Source organism: Myxocyprinus asiaticus, chromosome 15 (assembly GCF_019703515.2).
Source record: "Myxocyprinus asiaticus isolate MX2 ecotype Aquarium Trade chromosome 15, UBuf_Myxa_2, whole genome shotgun sequence".
Lineage (NCBI taxonomy): Eukaryota > Metazoa > Chordata > Actinopteri > Cypriniformes > Catostomidae > Myxocyprinus > Myxocyprinus asiaticus.
In genome coordinates, this window is record NC_059358.1 from 35,847,682 (window position 1) to 35,865,746 (window position 18,065).

At 39.3% G+C, this 18,065-nt stretch overlaps 1 pseudogene; it reads left to right on the forward strand.

Moving 5' to 3' along the window:
- The first annotated feature begins 1,535 nt into the window (after positions 1 to 1,535).
- LOC127452690 (dynein axonemal heavy chain 5-like) overlaps positions 1,536 to 18,065 on the forward strand; it is a 220,522-nt pseudogene continuing 203,992 nt past the window's right edge.

An 18,065-nucleotide genomic window follows, 5' to 3' on the forward strand; every position in this document is an offset into this window, starting at 1 on the left:
GGTGGAATAACAGGGTTCAAAACAGTGTAACTATGAATGCAAACTTTAATACAGTGAAAAAAACACTCTATTAGCATAATGTAAATATATATAAATAAATAAAAATTTCCAACATTCTTTTGAATGTCCATGTACTAAAATATTTGATGCCATGAGTGTACCTTCATTTACTATTACTATTATTTTGAATGGCCATGGAAAATGAAGCAATGTGATAACAAATCTACCTGGTTGCAAAAAGTAGTCCGTTAATTTACCTGATGAACTTTCACCTTTTGCTGACCCTTTATGCTTCCTAGAGCTAATGTGTGCTTCTAAATCACTTGCACCTTTATTAGCAACTGTCACATAAGTGCCAGCTTTACATGTCATACATTCTGCTTCCCACGGATCTCGACCTGGATGAAAGCATGGGAATTTTTTGTGCAAATCTTCTGTAAATTTGCACTTTCGTTGGGGCATTGTTTCCACTCAGCTGTCATTTGCTGCAACTGTCAAGCAACTGTTTGATGCTGAACACAACTGCGCTTTGCACGTTCGCGGAGAGATTGACAAGCAGGAATTTGGCCAATAGTTGCTGCAAGCCTCTTATAATCGACCAATTGGTGTGCGAGAATGTGGGACTTACAAAGAGGGGTTAAAGCAATGCAAATATGCGCGCACACACAATGAAGTATTAGACCAGATGCACATCATAATGCAACTAAAGCGGAATCCCGGACATTTTCGTAAATTTAGAAATCCCGGCCAGATGCATTTTTAAGGTCCGAAAAAGAGGACATGTCCGGGAAAAAGAGGACGTATGGTCACCCTATGTAGATGTAACTGTTGAAGGATAGAATCATTTATCGGTTAATGGGACATCACTTTTGCTGGGTTTCCATCTAAAATGTTTTGCATTTTTAAAATTTGACTAAAGAAAATGAGAGTCATTGCGCATTTCCATTTACTGCGTCATGCACATTATTTTAAAGGAGCCTGCCTTGTCATGAGGGGAGAGTTATATGTGGAATAGGAGCAAGTATAAATAGTTTTATTAAATGCTGCCAGGAGACGCCACGGAATGAGTATAATATCTCATATAATGAGGGCTGAAATGGCAGTTACACTGCCAGCCTCAGTATATCTGGAAAGCGCCCGTGCACAAAACTGTTCTGGCTGATTGTGAGGACCAGTTGCGTGTTAAACACTTCTGAATGTCACGGGCTGTGTTCAAAGAATTGTGTGCCAATGTCAGAGTTTTTGTTTGGCTCTCGCACACCAATACCAACCTAAGAGCAGAATACCATTGCGCTTTATGTGCATAAATGGTCAAAACACATCATCGTTATGCGAATAAACTGTTTACATTGCCTTAATGCGCATTATGACTTATGCAAAAGTCTAGAAAATCCACCTCTGTCTAGCGCATAAACTTTTAAGCGAGTTTAGGCAATTTATGCGCATATCAAGCATTTCCATTCAGGATTTCTTATACGCAATTTAAAAATGCGCATAAAAATAATTAGATGGAAACCCAGCAATTGTATACTATGATGTTTATCAAGCTACAAAAAGGCCCCCTAAATCTTTGTGTGTTGGTGAACTTACCTACAGCTGATCTGAAATTGGCCCTTACTGCCCAGACAAAGAGCTGGATGGTGGATTTCGGTCACCATTGCATCAGAAAGTATCGCATGGAGATGGAACAGATCTTCACTTTTGTAGATGAGGCGAGCAAAAAACTCAAGGACCTAGATGATATATGCATTGCCATGGCAACACTCAAGGAGATCAGAAAGCACCAGATCTCCAGAGACTTTCAAGTTGGTCCAGTTGAGGTACAGACATACAACAAATCACTGATTGAATGGCGTGTGACAACAGGACGGAGTAACACTTTGGCAGCAAATCCTTGGCAGCAATTATATCATCATTAGCAATTTGCAACTTGATCTCAAAGACCATGAAAACACATATAACTTCAATTGTTCGATGCATTTCCATTATACTATTGGTTAACATTGTCCCTGTCCATGTTGTCTTCATAATCTCAACAGAAAAAAAGATGTTTCAGAGGCAGAGAAAGTTATTATTGTACATTCTACTGAAAGATTATGAAAAGGATTAATGTAGTGTATCTTGCCCTGGTTTTGGCCTGCAGGAATCACACAGCATTCTGCATAAGTATGGATTGTTGGTGGCCAGTGAGGAAGCTGAGAAAGTTGACACGCTTCAGTACGCCTGGGAGAAAATGCTGGCCCGTGGCACAGAGGTGCAGAACGAGCTAGTGGCCCTGCAGCCCAACTTCAGAGGAGAACTCATCAGAAACGTTCAGACGTTTGTGGAGGACTGCCAGCACTTTTACCATGACAATGAGGGGGTGAGTACTGAGGGGATGGTAAACTCTCTACACCTGCTTCTCATGCTTTGAAAAATTCCCTCAAGCAATTATGGTTTCAAGCCAAAACACAGCATTGTTTCTACATTTCTGCCCCTGTGGGTGTTCTGTAACAGAAAATGCATGAAATCAAAGCACTGAAAAATCAGAGGGTTTCTTTGAAGCAACTCTAGTTACCACTGTAAAGGGGAAACAACGTTTGTATTTCATAAATTTACAATATGTGCATATGTTTCTTTGATTTTGTGCACATCAAATCCTCAGAATGGTCCAGTGGTGGTGGGATTGGCTCCTCAGGATGCCAGTGACAGGCTTATGATGTTTCAGGTACTGTATCCCGTTATTTATCATGTCTAGAGCTACACTGTTTTACCACCTTTTTTTTGACAAATTTGGTAACAATGAGATGATGTGCTGCTGCTCTCCTCAGAGGTACAGTGGGATTTTTGGAGGGTGGGATTTTGGATAGAAGGGATATGTCTAATTCAGTGGCTAAGTCTGGCAGAAGTTCTAGAACGGCTAACAACACTGCCTTAAGTTAGTTCAAATATCTATCTTGTTTAGACAACTCATATTCATGTGTTATGATGAAAAATAGGTTGATTTAAAGCCGAAATATGTAACTTTTTCTGTGTTACAATACTTTCTCTATCCCAGCTTAATATGCAGAGACAACTTTTAGTAAGCCATTCATAGGTTAATTTTCTCAAAACTTGTAAGCACTGTCTTTCTGTGGCGCTTTGAAAATTGCTCTGTTTGTTTTGAGCGTCCCTCATTGACCCGCCCCAAGAACGTCACTCAACCAATGGCGTGAGTTGGGAGTGGGACTATATCTTTGTTTGACCAATGGCAGACAGGGGGCGTATTCAGAAAGCTGTTTTGAAAACAAAGTTTATTTTTGCAATTCTGTTTGGTACTGCTAGTGGTGCAGAAATGGCATACTTCAGCTTTAAACCAATTTTACTCACTTTCTCCTCAGTATTTCCCATTACAACAGACTCTACTTTTGCTGCATTGTGTTTAAAGGATAAAAAATATATATATATATATATATATATATATATATATATATATATATATATATATATATTAATTAATCAGGGTCCAATCTCACCAAAGTAACACTAATCTCCCTAATGACTTCGAACAAAACACCTATTTACAACAAACATTCATAAAAGCACTAAATAGGGCTGAAAGCGACTTTTTGTTCTAAAAAGCAATTATTTATACATTCCCATACGGCACCATGATTTGACCAAAAACATAAAATTAATTTATTGAATTGCAAAGGCTTATGGGCCCTTCTTCAGCCTCAAAGCTCAGTAGAAGATGCAACATTATAAGTTTATTGTGCTTAGCCTTAATAGCTTTACAACAAACTCAAAATTTCAGAAAATGTACTAAATGAACAGTCCCATGCAGTTCTTTTGCAAAAATGCATGATGTCAACAATTCAATTCCAAATATCAATTATGCATAAAACATCCTAAAGTAAATATTATTTAGCAGAATTGATATATCAAAAATAAACTTAATTTTAAAAGAAAATATTACTCATCAAAGTAAAGCCATGACTTGCTTTGTTATGGCAATAATGAGCAGAGGTGAAATTATTTGGGCCAAAAGGATTTCTTAAAGGTGCACTCAGGATTTTTTTTTTTTTTATTATTATTTATTTATTTACACTAACACCTATTGGCCTGGGTGCAGCATCATTCAAACACAATAGTTTTCAGTTACTGACATCTTTGTAAAAAATCACTATTCACAGTCAGCCATAATTAATTTTATCAGTGAGTGAAAGTGTCCAATAACAGGGCAGTTACTGAGATTCAAGGGGTTGTATTTGGCTGGTCATATGATCTCAACATGGCAGCCCCCATGTAGAATAAAAGAGCTTTTGTTTCTTTTGAGGATAAGTCTATAGTCTACCCTCAAATTGCTTGCTAGGTTGTGTTTTTAATTTTACATTTACATTTATGCATTTGGAATAAACTTTTTTATCCAAAGTGGCCTAAGGCTGGATTACACTACCCAACTCCGAGTCAGTGCAAATTTTGTTTTGAAATGACTGGAGTCTACACTGGAGTCTACATAATTTTATACATATGTTTAAAAATCGCAATTAATTTCTTTAGGAGAAAAACTTTTTAATGAGGAAAAATTACTGAGTGCACAAGAGCATTAGTGATCAAACTATTTTAGAAGAAGACTCTAGTCATAAAGCTGCTTTATTGTACATACCGTATGGTGCATATGGTAGGAGCACATTCAGGAGCGTGACATAAATGTTAATTTTACTGAGAGCACCTTTAAGTTGCTCACACTAAATGGCCTAAAAAAAAACAGTTATCGATTTTCTTTTCTATAGACCATTTCAAGGACTGTTTGTCAGTTTAAGGAAGTGACCTTTTTGTCCCTTGAACATTTCCGGCTGGTTGTCAAACTCATTAAAAACAACAGTGGGAGGCATTTCATTCATAGTGACTTTAACAGGATTGATGTTACTAACGTTAATATGATTGTAATAGAATGCCATTATTAAAATTTGAACAGTATTGTTCGGTGGATGGATGCTTCCTGGATGCCTGGAATTTACGGAAATTAAAGTGATCAGATTGCTGTAAAAGCAACCTCAAATAGACACATGAACCGCTGCAGTGAAGCGGGATGGCCACATGCAGTACTAATAACTGTAGCACATATCTTATCTCTAGTAGGTGAACAACATTTTTGACAACTAATAGTAAGTTTGATAAGTAGAGTTTAGCTGGCTAGTTTAGTCAGAGTATTTCTTTACGGGCTCTAAAAGTGACTATAAATCGCTTCCATTATAATGAATGAAGCTGCGCAAATCATTTACATTTACATTTAGTAACTTAGCTGGTTTATCCAAACGCTTTTATCCAAAATGAGTTACAAATGAGGAACACAGCAAGCACAAAAGTCAACAATATCAGCAACATCACACTGCCAAGATCTCAGAGTAGCTGGAGTAGTATAAAAGCTACCACAGAAGAAAGAGACACACTTTTTATAATTAAAAAGAAAAGCCCATACCTTGTCTGCAAGTCACACACTTGCAGCGTTGACAGCTTCATTTGTTATAATAGGAGCAATCCAATATTCCCGACCTTTCTGCTGAGGAAATAATTATGAGCATTTAAAATACCGTCATGAATCCTGTCTCTGTAGTTCCTTCCACTCACCACCAGAGGGAGCCATCACCTAAGTATTGACTTTAACTCTCTGATTACCTGCTCACCTGTTTCCCATTTACTCAGCTATTTAAAATCTCACTCTCTATCATTGCAAAGTCTTGTTTTGCCCTGGCTGACATTTCTGAGCGTTATCTAAGTTTACTGCCTTACCTGTGTATGATCTTGGACTGCTTACCCTGTTTTGACCTGTTGCTGCTTGCCTACTGTTATTGCTTTGTTTACCTGGATATAACCTGTGATAGTCTGCCGCGACCTCTTGCCTGTTTGTTGACTACCTTTCTGGATTGCCTTGGATATTACTATTGCTGGTGATTGACCCCTGCCTGTCTGTATTAAGTTTATTGATATTAAAGCTGCACATGGATCTCAACTCCGTTGACTCATCAATACAACTACTATACACTTCCATTGCCTCTCTCGTGTAGATGCGCTCAATATCAACAACATGTCTGAATAAATCACTTGAGGTAAACATTTGTTATTTGAGAAGATTTGTTGACTCAGAGTCTTCTTTAAAGGATTCAGTAATGACACCTCATTACCCACCTTATTTTCAGTTTTTGCACATATCTTGTTTGTTCTCTTATCTAGACTCTAAAAGTATGCACTTGTTATTTTATTTTGATAGATCTGAATTATAAAAATGCCACTACCTGAATGTCTTCAGGGCAAGACATGCGCAGTAGCATTCTAATTTAATTTTAAAGCGTTCTAATTAATCCTTAGTTATTGTTTACATCTTTGAAATGGTCTATAGCTTTCTAGAGCCGGACCGATTTTTAGAGGGGGAAAATTCACAGATTACCGATATGGTGGCTGATATAATTAATTTGAACTGGAATGAAAACAGACCTTTTCTATGTGGATTTTGCACCGATATGACCATGCAAAGGTACTCCGAAGGCTGCTTTCTCAAAAAAAAAAGTATCAAAGAATATTTGATATTATTAAACATTGTCAACAAATTCTAGAAATGAACACTGAGGAAAATTAAAAATACAATAAATAGCTAAATAAACATCAGTACTGGATGTTTAGTATCTCAAATGCTGACCATTAAAATAAAGGATACATTAAAATAAATAGCTAAATAAACATCAGTATTACTGTTTAGTATCAGTCAAATGCTGACTATATTAATACGTCTGAGTCAAGATAAACAGCAGTAGCCGTGTTACACCGTATTCTGCAATACAAGTTCAGGGGAAACGTTCAACGGTGGAAAACCAGACTTTTAAATATTACATTTTATAAATTACACGACTGGAATTGTTCAGTTGAAGGGGATAACAAACTGAATCCTGAACAACAGTTTGGTGAATACATGTTTACACATTAGCTTCCACTCAGCTGACAACAATGAAAGTAGCTACGTGATTAGCTAGTTAGCTATAAGCTTGTTGTCATGGAGAGTAAAATACTGTCTTTGTTTATTTTACTTTCCAGCATTGTGTCTCATTAACTAGGTAATAACATAGCATGAAAACAACACCCAACAGACAAAATCAACCGTTGTCTGCTGAGCTGAAAAAATATGCTCTGTTGTTTACCTTTCAATCTGCTACATTATTGACTGCACTGATAAACTATAGCTGGCTAACAGCAAACAGACATGAGTGACATGTTTGTCAGGGACAAGGTTAATGTTATATTAGTAATATTGAAAAGCGAAAATGATGGCGTCATTGTTTAAATTTCCAGTATGTAGTTAACTTACCATGATGACACCGCTGAACTCCGCCCTGTCTGCAGAGCTACCGTCAGCTCAGAGTCAGCTCTGTAAACAGTGGAGTCGGAACGCACTCTGTTGGACAAACTACGTAATGACACCAATTTTAAAGCATTGTTTTCTGCATTATGTTCTGAAAAAAAAAATTAATATCGGTAAAATATACGCTGATACGATATATCGGTGAAAGGCTAATATCGGCTGACCAATATATCGATCGGGCACTAGCTTTTTCTACATTACATCAAGTATTTGTTCCAAGTTTGTATACCAGATCGGGACAAAAGGACTTTAACAGTGTGCGTGCAATTTTAAATTTTACAGAATTTAGAATACCAACATTCTAGCATGTTGTTAGGAATATTCTATCATGATTTTACTAAATGTGACTTTACAGTCATGGAAATGTATTTCTACTGGTTATGTTACAACAATCTGGTATTGCACAGAATCTCTCTGACAACCTGTTCTGCAAGTACAACACATAGACAGGAGGGGAGAAGCTCTTTGGCCTACCAGTTACCCAGCATCCTCAGCTGCTTAAGACCAGAAAGCATTTGATGGTCCTCCAGAAACTCTATGGACTCTACAACAACGCCATCGACACTGTCAATGGGTACTATGACATCTCATGGGCAGACATCCACATCAAGAGAATCAACAATGAACTCCTTGAGTTTCAGATGAGGTGAGGTTACCGAAATCTAACCAAAATTCTGCCCCTCACACTTCTGAAACGGTTGAAGATTCTCCCTCTGGCTATCATGTAATAAGTTACATTGAAAGGCATGAATGCACCAGAGGATTTCAATTTTGTTAGCCTGTTATGGGTAATCGCAGGAACCTCTCTGAATAGATTAATTCTCCATGCCTGTCAAGGATTGAAATGAAAGTCAGCTGTGTTGGAGCAGGTACCAGTGTAAGGCAAAAAATCATTTCAGAATAAAAAGGTTGAATGGAGAGTTCTCTGTCTGATTCAATTTAAAGTGCCCCCAAAAATTCAATACAACAAATGTGAACACCACTTACAACAAAAATCCATTCGCAGTCTGCAAGATATATGCAGAAAACACTACATTATAAAACTAAAGGTTACTTGTAAATGTCAGAGCAGATACAAGCGATTGTTACTTTATTTTTTTTAATGCCTACTGTTTCACATACTATTTTTAGAAACATAGTAGATGGTATGCAGTACTGCTCAGTATTCAGTAAGTTGCAAACTAGTTTTCCATTCCGAACATAACTTATCGACTGCATTGCAGGTGCTGCAAGCTGCCACAAGCTCTTAAAGAGTGGCAGGCATTTTTGGACCTGAAGAAAACCATTGATGAATTTAATGAGTGCTGCCCCCTGCTGGAGTTAATGACTAACAAAGCAATGGTACGCCACTGGAAGAGGATCACTGAGGCTACAGGTCACACTTTTGAGGTTAAAACGGATAACTTCAAGCTCTGCAACATCATGGAAGCCCCACTGCTGAAGTACAAAGAAAAATTCGAGGTTAGAACTAGTTTTAAGTTCCAACACAACTTCTGTTAGATAGTGTGACATCAAGTAGAAACTTAAGCAGGTGATAGCGGAGTGGGACAACAAGACTTTTACTTTTGCCATGGATCGAGGAGAATGATTGCACTGAGTTGTGGCATTCAGTATGAATGTGTATCCTGTTATGTGTGTCTTGTGTAGGGTACCTGACCCATTGTCTTTTCTCTACAGGTACAACACTCCATTAAAAGCTCAGATCCAGAAATGGGTTCAGAAGCTCTCCAACACAACGGACATCATTGAAAACTGGATGATTGTGCAAAACTTATACTAGACTACAGATCGCTCCCATTATAATGAATGAAGCTGCGTAAGTCATTTACATTTAGTAACTTAGCTGGTTTATCCAAATGCTTATCCAAAATGAGTTACAAATGAGGAACATAACAAGCACAAAAGTCAACAATATCAGCAACGTCGCACTGCCAAGATCTCAGAGTAGCTGTAGTAGTATAAAAGCTACCACAGAAGAAAGAGACACACTTTTTATAATTAAAAAGAAAAGCCCATACCTTGTCTGCAAGTCACACACTTGCAGCATTGACCGCTTCATTTGTTATAATAGGAGTGATTCAATATTCCCGACCCTTCTGCTGAGGAAATAATTATGAGCATTTAAACTACTGTACACTTCTATCACCTCTCTCGCATAGATGCACTCAATATCAGCAACATGTTTGGTTAAATGTTTGGTTTTTTGGACTCAAGATGGCGCCGAGTATGGCTGCTGCGTTGCGAGCTCGACACAACATAGTAGTGTTTTGTTTGTTTTGATCACAATTCTTATGTTTTTTTGTCTTGGATGTTGTCTGCCTTATTGTCTACGACAGACAAACACTTTTGGGCATTGGTTCAGCAATTTCACACCGTAAACCGGACTTCAAATTTCTCAATGCCGACCCGCTGTTTACAAACACGCCAGCGGAGCCCTTTGTCTGGACAGCACGGCCGCGGAAACGCAAAAGGAAAAGGGGAAACAGAGCCGGTGTTCTCATCAGAGTAAGACACCGTGCAAATCAACCCCCGCTACCCACTATTCTACTGGCAAATGTTCAGTCTTTGGATAACAAGCTCTGCGAGCTGAAAGCGCAGATCTCTTTCCAATGAGATACGAGGGACTGCTGCATTATCTGCCTTACGGAAACTTGGATGTCTGCGGAGATTCCAGACTCAGCCATTGAACCCGTGGGGTTCTCCGTGCACCGAGCGGACAGAGCGAAAGACCTCTCAGGTAAAAGCAGAGAAGGTGGTGTATGTTTTATGATCAACAAATCCTGGTGTGATCAAAGGAATGTACATTCTATCAAGTCTTTCTGCTCTCCTGATCTGGAATTTCTTATGCTTCTGTGTCGACCATTCTGGCTACCGAGGGAATTCACAGCAGTCATTATCACTGCTGTGTACATCCCCCCACAAGCCGACACAGACCGGGCACTCAAGGAACTGTATGGGAGTATAAGTGAGCAGGAAACCGCGCACCCTGAGGCCGCATTCATGTGACCGGGGACTTTAATAAAGCCAGTTTAAAATCAGTCGCACCAAAATACCACCAGCACATTAGTTTCAACACACGAGGGGACCGGGTTTTGGACCATTGCTACTCTCCCTTCCGGGATGGCTACAAATCCCTCCCCCGCCCACCATTTGGCAAATCGGACCACTCTTCCATTCTGCTTCTGCCCGCTTACAGGCAGAAACTGAAACAGGAAGCACCCACCCTAAGAACGATCCAGTGCTGGTCGGACCAATCAGATTCCATGCTACAAGACTGTTTTGATCACACGGACTGGGAGATGTTCCGGTCCGCCTCTGATGACAACATCGAGCTTTACGCTGATAGCGTAATGTGTTCCATCAAAAAGTGCGTGGAGGGCGTGGTTCCGACCAGAACAATACGGATCTATCCGAATCAGAAACAATGGTTAAATAACGATGTTCGCGTGGCACTTAATGTGAAAAACCTCCGCTTTTAATTCTGGGAACGCGGAGGAGCATAAACAAGCCAGTTATGCCCTCCGAAAAACTATCAGAACCGCAAAACGCCAGTACAGGAGCAAGATTCAAGGACAGTTTAACACCACCAACTCTAGAAGCATGTGGCATGTGACATCATCACAGACTTTAAAGGGAATTAAAAACTCCACCATGAACACCGCTGCCTCTCTCCCGGATGAGCTAAATACTTTTTATGCTCGTTTTGAGGGAAATAACACCGCCCTCGCGGAGAGAGCTCTCGCGGCTGAAGCTACAGAGGTTAGTTCACTCTCCGTCTCTGTAGCGGATGTAACCCGATCCTTCCGACGGGTGAATATCCGCAAAGCTGCGGGCCCAGACAGCATTCTGGGCCACGTCATCAGAGCGTGCGCGAACCAGCTGGCTGGTGTTTTTATGGACATTTTCAACCTTTCCCTCTCTTTGTCTGTAGTCCCCACATGCTTTAAAACAATCGCCATTGTGCCTGTTCCAAAGCAATCAATAAATAACTTGCTTAAATGACTGGCGTCCTGTTGCTCTGACCCCCATCAACAGCAAATGCTTTGAGAGACTAATCAGAGATTACATCTGCTCTGTGCTGCCTCTCTCTCTTGACCCGTTGCAGTTTGCTTACCGCAACAACCGCTCCACTGATGATGCCATTGCATCTACAATACACACTGCTCTCTCCCACCTGGAAAAAAAGAACACTTATGTGAGAATGCTGTTTGTAGACTACAGCTCAGCATTCGACACCATAGTGTCCTCCAAGCTAGATGAGAAACTCCGGGCTCTGGGCTTAAACAGCTCACTGTGCAGCTGGATCCTGGACTTCCTGTCAAGCAGACGCCAGGTGGTTAGAATAGGCAGCAACATCTCCTCATCACTGACCCTCAACAGGGCTGTGTTCTCAGCCCACTCCTGTATTCTCTATACACACATAACTGTGTGGCAACACACAGCTCCAATGCCATCAATAAGTTTGCTGATGACACGACAGTGGTAGGTCTGATCACTGACAATGATGAAACAGCCTACAGAGAGGAGGTGCGCACTCTGACACACTGGTGTCAGGAGCACAACCTCTCCCTCAACGTCAGTAAGACAAAGGAGCTTATGGTGGACTTCAGAAGAAAAGACAGGGAACACAGTCCCATCACCATCAATGGAGCACCAGTGGAGAGAGTCAGCAGCTTCAAGTTCCTGGGTGTCCACATCACTGAGGAACTCACATGGTCTATCCACACTGAAGTCGTTGTGAAGAAGGCTCATCAGCGCCTCTTCTTCCTGAGACGGCTGAGGAAGTTTGGAATGAACCGCCACATCCTCACACGATTCTACACCTGCACTGTAGAGAGCATCCTGTCTGGCTGCATCTCCGTCTGGTACGGCAATAGCACCGCCCACAACCGCAAAGCACTGCAAAGGGTGGTGCGAACTGCCAGACACATCATCGGAGGTGAGCTTCCCTCCCTCCAGGAAATATATACAAGGCAGTGTGTGAAAAAAGCTCGGAGGATCATCAGAGACTCCAGCCACCCGAGCCATGGGCTGTTCTTGCTGCTACCATCAGGTAGGCGGTATCGCAGCATCAGGACCCGCACCAGCCGACTCCATGACAGCTTCTTCCCCCAAGCAATCAGACTTCTGAACTCTTGATCTCCCACAATCAAAATTCATCAGCACTGCACTTTATTACCCTTACTCTTATATCTCACACCGGACTGTCATAAATTATATTATTATTATTATATTATATTCTCTCTTAACAACTGACTATCAACCGACAGCCTGAATGTCAATACAGTACAATACTGTACATTCTATATATACTATATATACTTTTTTTTAATATATTTTTATTTTTTATTTTTATTGAATAATGTGTATCTATATAGTGCGTATTGTATACTGTACAGTGTATGTTATTGTTTGTATATTGTTGAGTGTAATTATGTGTATATCAGATGTTTAAATTGTGCTGTGTTAATTTGATGTTATTGTAAATTGGTACTGTCTCATCACTGTCACGACTGCTATGTTGATCGGAACTGCACCCAAGAATTTCACACACCATTGCACTTGTGTATATGGCTGTGTGACAATAAAGTGATTTGATTTGATTTTGATTTGATTTTAAATCACTTGATGTTCTTTGAGAAGATTTGACTCCGAGTTTTTTAAAGGATCAAGTAATGACACCTCATTACCCACCTTATTTTCACAAATCTTGTTTGTTCTATTTTATCTAGACTCTAGAAGTATGCACTTGTCATTTTATTTTGATAGTTCTGGATTATAAAAATGCCACTACCTGAATTGTTTCAGGGCAAGACATGTGCAGTAGCCTTCTAATTCCTTAGTTATTGTTTACATCCTTGAAATGGTCTAGCTTCTTTTTTTTTTTTTTTTTTAAGGCAAAAAATAATTTACAGAAAAAAAGGCTGAATGGAGAATTCTCTGTCTGATTCAATTTAAAGTGCCCCCAAAAGTTCAATACAACAAATGTGAACACCACTTACAACAAAAAGCCATTAGCAGTCTGCAAGAAATATGCAGAAAACACTACATTATAAAACTAAAGGTTACTTGTAAATGTCAGAGCAGATACAAGCAATTGTTAAACTTTATTTTTTTTTTTTTATGCCTACTGTTTCACATGCTATTTTTGAAAACATATATATACAATACTGCTCAGTATTCAGTAAGTTGCAAACTAGTTTTCCATTCCGAACATAATTTAACGACTGCATTGCAGGTGCTGCAAGCTGCCACAAGCTCTTCAAGAGTAGCCTCAGTACTTACCTCATTAAATATTAATGCGCTTTGTATCGTCGTTCGCTGAAACATTCATGCACTGTTTATACGTTCTCCATCTGAGGGAAACTACCGGTAAAGTGTCGAACAGTAGTGACAAGCGCGATAACTGACATGATGAAGAGACAGTATTCTGTGTTTTCGTGGCATATTTCAGAAGACGAAAAAGACAAACAGAGCTGAATTGCCTTGCGACATTACTACAGAAGAGAGCACCTCTATTGACCGGTTGTGTGTCCGTCGTGAACTGTATTTGTCCAGTCATTGTTATCGACACTGCAAATAAGAACATTAACCCGGGGTTTACGAATGTACAGTGTGAAAAATCTGAACATGAATACCCAGGATTAATTATTAATCCAGGGTAAAGTTTGAACGGTGTGCCATCTTGGCCAAATGGCGAAACACTAATTAATTAAATCTGTCTGGGGCAGCTTGGCTGAATGATTTAAATGGCTAGAGATCCTGACTCATAATGTGTACCTGGATCAGGAAAGCCCAGAGCTTATTCAGCTAGTGATTTAGCCTAGCTATGTGTGAAAATATTTAAACGAATGACCTAAGAAAGTGATGTGTGCAAGGCCAGATTTGGCTAAGGCTTACCTAAGACACCTTTCTATGTGTCATGGCCAAAATTGGACGTTAACGTGTAAGCTGATAGAAGAAATCCTCAGCAACTACCTAAGCAAATGGCATTTTTAGAGAATAACTCTCACGACCCACTGCAGTGAAACTGGCTTATCTGCAAAACTAAGTAATTTAAATGTTAGACAAAGAGAGTACCCAAGTTGATTGGCTACCGATTACTTGTCAAAGGACCAATCAGCTAACAACATGCAGTACGATTGTCTTAACATATCACATGTGAGCGAGCTGATTGCATAATTGATAACAAAGAACCCATCAGCTTGTGCCATGTACTGTGGAGTTTCATGCCTGAACATCAATCATTTATATCGGTTTGAGACACCACATTGTACAGTATTTAGTACAGTGTTGAGGGTAACGAGGATGTACAGGGTTGGAGTAACGAAATACAAGTAACGGGAATACATATTTAAAATACAAAATTTGTTTTTATTACAATTTTTCATACTGTCCCATTTTTTTCGGAATTAGGTTGTAATATAATGCTTAATTTTTCAGATGTTTTTTTTTTGTCTGCAGCTGTATCCCAAATGATGCACTATGCACTGTACACCCACACTATACACTATGCACACGGCCATCTAGTGTATGAATATTCAAAGTTTAGTATTGTCTCAACTGGACAGGGTTGGGGAGTAACGGAATACATGTAACGGGATTACGTATTTAAAATACAAAATATAAGTAACTGTATTCCACTACAGTTACAATTTAAAACATGGGTATTTAGAAACAGTTACATTCAAAAAGTATTTTGACTACTGAAGAGATTACTTTGCATTTTATTGTCATTTGTTTCATTTAATATTTAGTCCTTTCAGATGGAAAACATTTATACATATAAATGATGCGATCCAAAGTGCATTTGAACAGCAGTGAAACACTTTCTTATGATGTGTTACATTCAAACGAGCAGACAGAGAAGTTTGATGTTTGGTGCACAATAAATAGAATTAAACTTTGTGTAAATTGTCAGCTTTACACTAAGCTAAAATGCTATTTCTAGCCATTTTACATGCACATGTTACCAGGCACAATCATATTTTTTTTATCAAGAAAATTCACATTGGAGCATAATTTCTTTTTCTTTACACATCTGTATATCAGCCAAGCCCTCATATCTAACAAACAAAGAATTCAGGAGTTCTTGTAGCTACTTTTAGCCTAATAAACCAGGGAATTCTTCTGCAGTTCTATAAAGTGTCACAGTTGACACAGCTAGGGTGAGTGGGATACTTCATTATACACTTTCTATGGTAAACATGTTTGCTAGAATTTTGGAGTGTAATATTCTTGAGTTGCCTATTTTACACTCACTTCCTGTGTGTCAGACTGAAGTGGAGTTCTTCATCATGCAGTTTATTTTAAGCATTTTGTTTGTGTTACAGGTATCTGTTGAAGAAGCGCTTGTTGTTTCCATTTTTCTTCTTTGTATTGGATCCTGCTCTGCTGGACATTTTGGGCCAGGCGTCTGACTCGCACACCATCGAGGCCAAGCTGCTCAACATCAAATCTGTCCGCATTCATGATAAGGTGATACACAGCACTTTGATCTAAGCCTAATGAAGGGTTTTCATGGTCACGGAAAACCTGACAACATCAGGAAATTCTAATTGTTTAATATTTAAGCCTGGAAAATGTACAGACATATACAAGATCTTAAGTCATGGACATTTCTATTGTGAATATACAGTATATTCTGTAAATATATATATATTTTTTGTATATACTTTTGTATAACTTTTGTCAAAAGTTTGCATACCCTGGCAGAAATTGTGAAATTTTGGCATTGATTTTGAAAATATGACTGATCATGCAAAAAAACTTTTATCTTTTATTTAAGGATAGTGATCATATGAAGCCATTTATTATCACATAGTTGTTTGGCTCCTTTTTAAATCATAATGATAACAGAAATCACCCAAATGGCCCTGATCAAAAGTTTACATACCCTTGAATGTTTGGCCTTGTTACAGACACACAAGGTGACACACACGGGTTTAAATGGCAATTAAAGATTAATTTCCCACACCTGTGGCTTTTTAAATTACAATTAGTGTTTGTGTATAAATAGTCAGTGAGTTTGTTAGCTCTCACGTGGATGCACTGAGCAGGCTAGATACTGAGCCATGGGGAGCAGAAAAGAACTGTCAAAAGACCTGCGTAACAAGGTAATGGAACTTTATAAAGATGGAAAAGGATATAAAAAGATATCCAAAGCCTTGAAAATGCCAGTCAGTAATGTTCAGTCACTTAAGAAGTGAAAAATTCGGGGATCTCTTGATACCAAACCAATGTCAGGAAGACCAAGAAAGATTTCAGCCACAACTGCCAGAAGAATTGTTTGGGATACAAAGAAAAACCCACAGGTAACCTCAGGAGAAATACAGGCTGCTCCGGAAAAAGACGGTGTGGTTGTTTCAAGGAGCACAATACTTGTTGACCCCTCTCCAAACATAGCGCTTATGGTTGTGACCATAAAGCTCTATTTTGGTCTCGTCACTCTAAATTACAGTGTGCCAGAAGCTGTGAGGCGTGTCAAGGTGTTGTCGGGCATATTGTAACTGGGCTTTGTGGCATTGGCTTCTTTCTGGCAACTCAACCATGCAGCTCATTTTTGTTCAAGTATTGTCATATTGTGCTCCTTGAAACAACCACACAGTCTTTTTCCAGAGCTTTTTCTCCTGAGGTTACCTGTGGGTTTTTCTTTGTATCCTGAACAATTCTTCTGGCAGTTGTGGCTGAAATCTTTCTTGGTCTTCCTGACCTTGGTTTGGAAGACATACATAGACATTGCCGGCCCTGAGAATTCGCCACTGTATATATATCGATCAGCCACAACATTAAAACCACCTGCCTAATATTGTGTAGGTCCCCCTCGTGCGCCAAAACCATACCATCCCGCATCTCGGAATAGCATTCTGAGATGCTATTCTTCTCACTACAGTTGTACAGAGCAGTTATCGGAGTTACCTAAGACTTTGTCAGTTCGAACCAGTCTGTTGACCTCTCTCATCAAGGCATTTCCATCCACAGAACTGCCCCTCACTGTATGTTTTTTTTTTTTTTTGGGACCATTCTGAGTAAATTCTAGAGACTGTTGAGTGTGAAAATCCCAGGAGATCAGCAGTTACAGAAATACTCAAATGAACCCATCTGGCACCAACAATCATCCATGTGATTATCTAACCAGCCAATCGTGCGGCTGCAGTGCATAAACTCATAAAGATACGGGTCAGGAGCTTCAGTTAATGTTCACATCTACAATCACAATAGAACCGTGGCATGTTTGTTGGTGCCAGACGGGCTGGTTTGAGTATTTCTGTAACCGCTGATCTCCTGGTATTTTCACACACAACAGTCTCTAGAATTTGCTCAGAATGGTCCCAAAAAAAAAAAAAAAACATACAGTGAGGGGCAGTTCTGTGGATGGAAATGCCTTGTTGATGAGTGAAGTCAACAGACTGGTTCGAACTGACAAAGTCTTCGGTAACTCCGATAACCTCTCTGTACAATTGTAGTGAGAAGAATAGCATCTCGGAATGTTGTGGCTGATCGGTGTATATTCAGTATTACCTTTTGATATTGGGGTGAAATGTGACATGGACATGTTCTTGACTTTGCATAGATCAGTGTGTTGTTTACTGTATTACATTTAGTAAAGTAAAATTTCAATTTTATTTTGCACTTGCCGTACAGATGTTACCTGTTCCTGCTGAAAACAGCTTAAACCAGCCTATGGTGG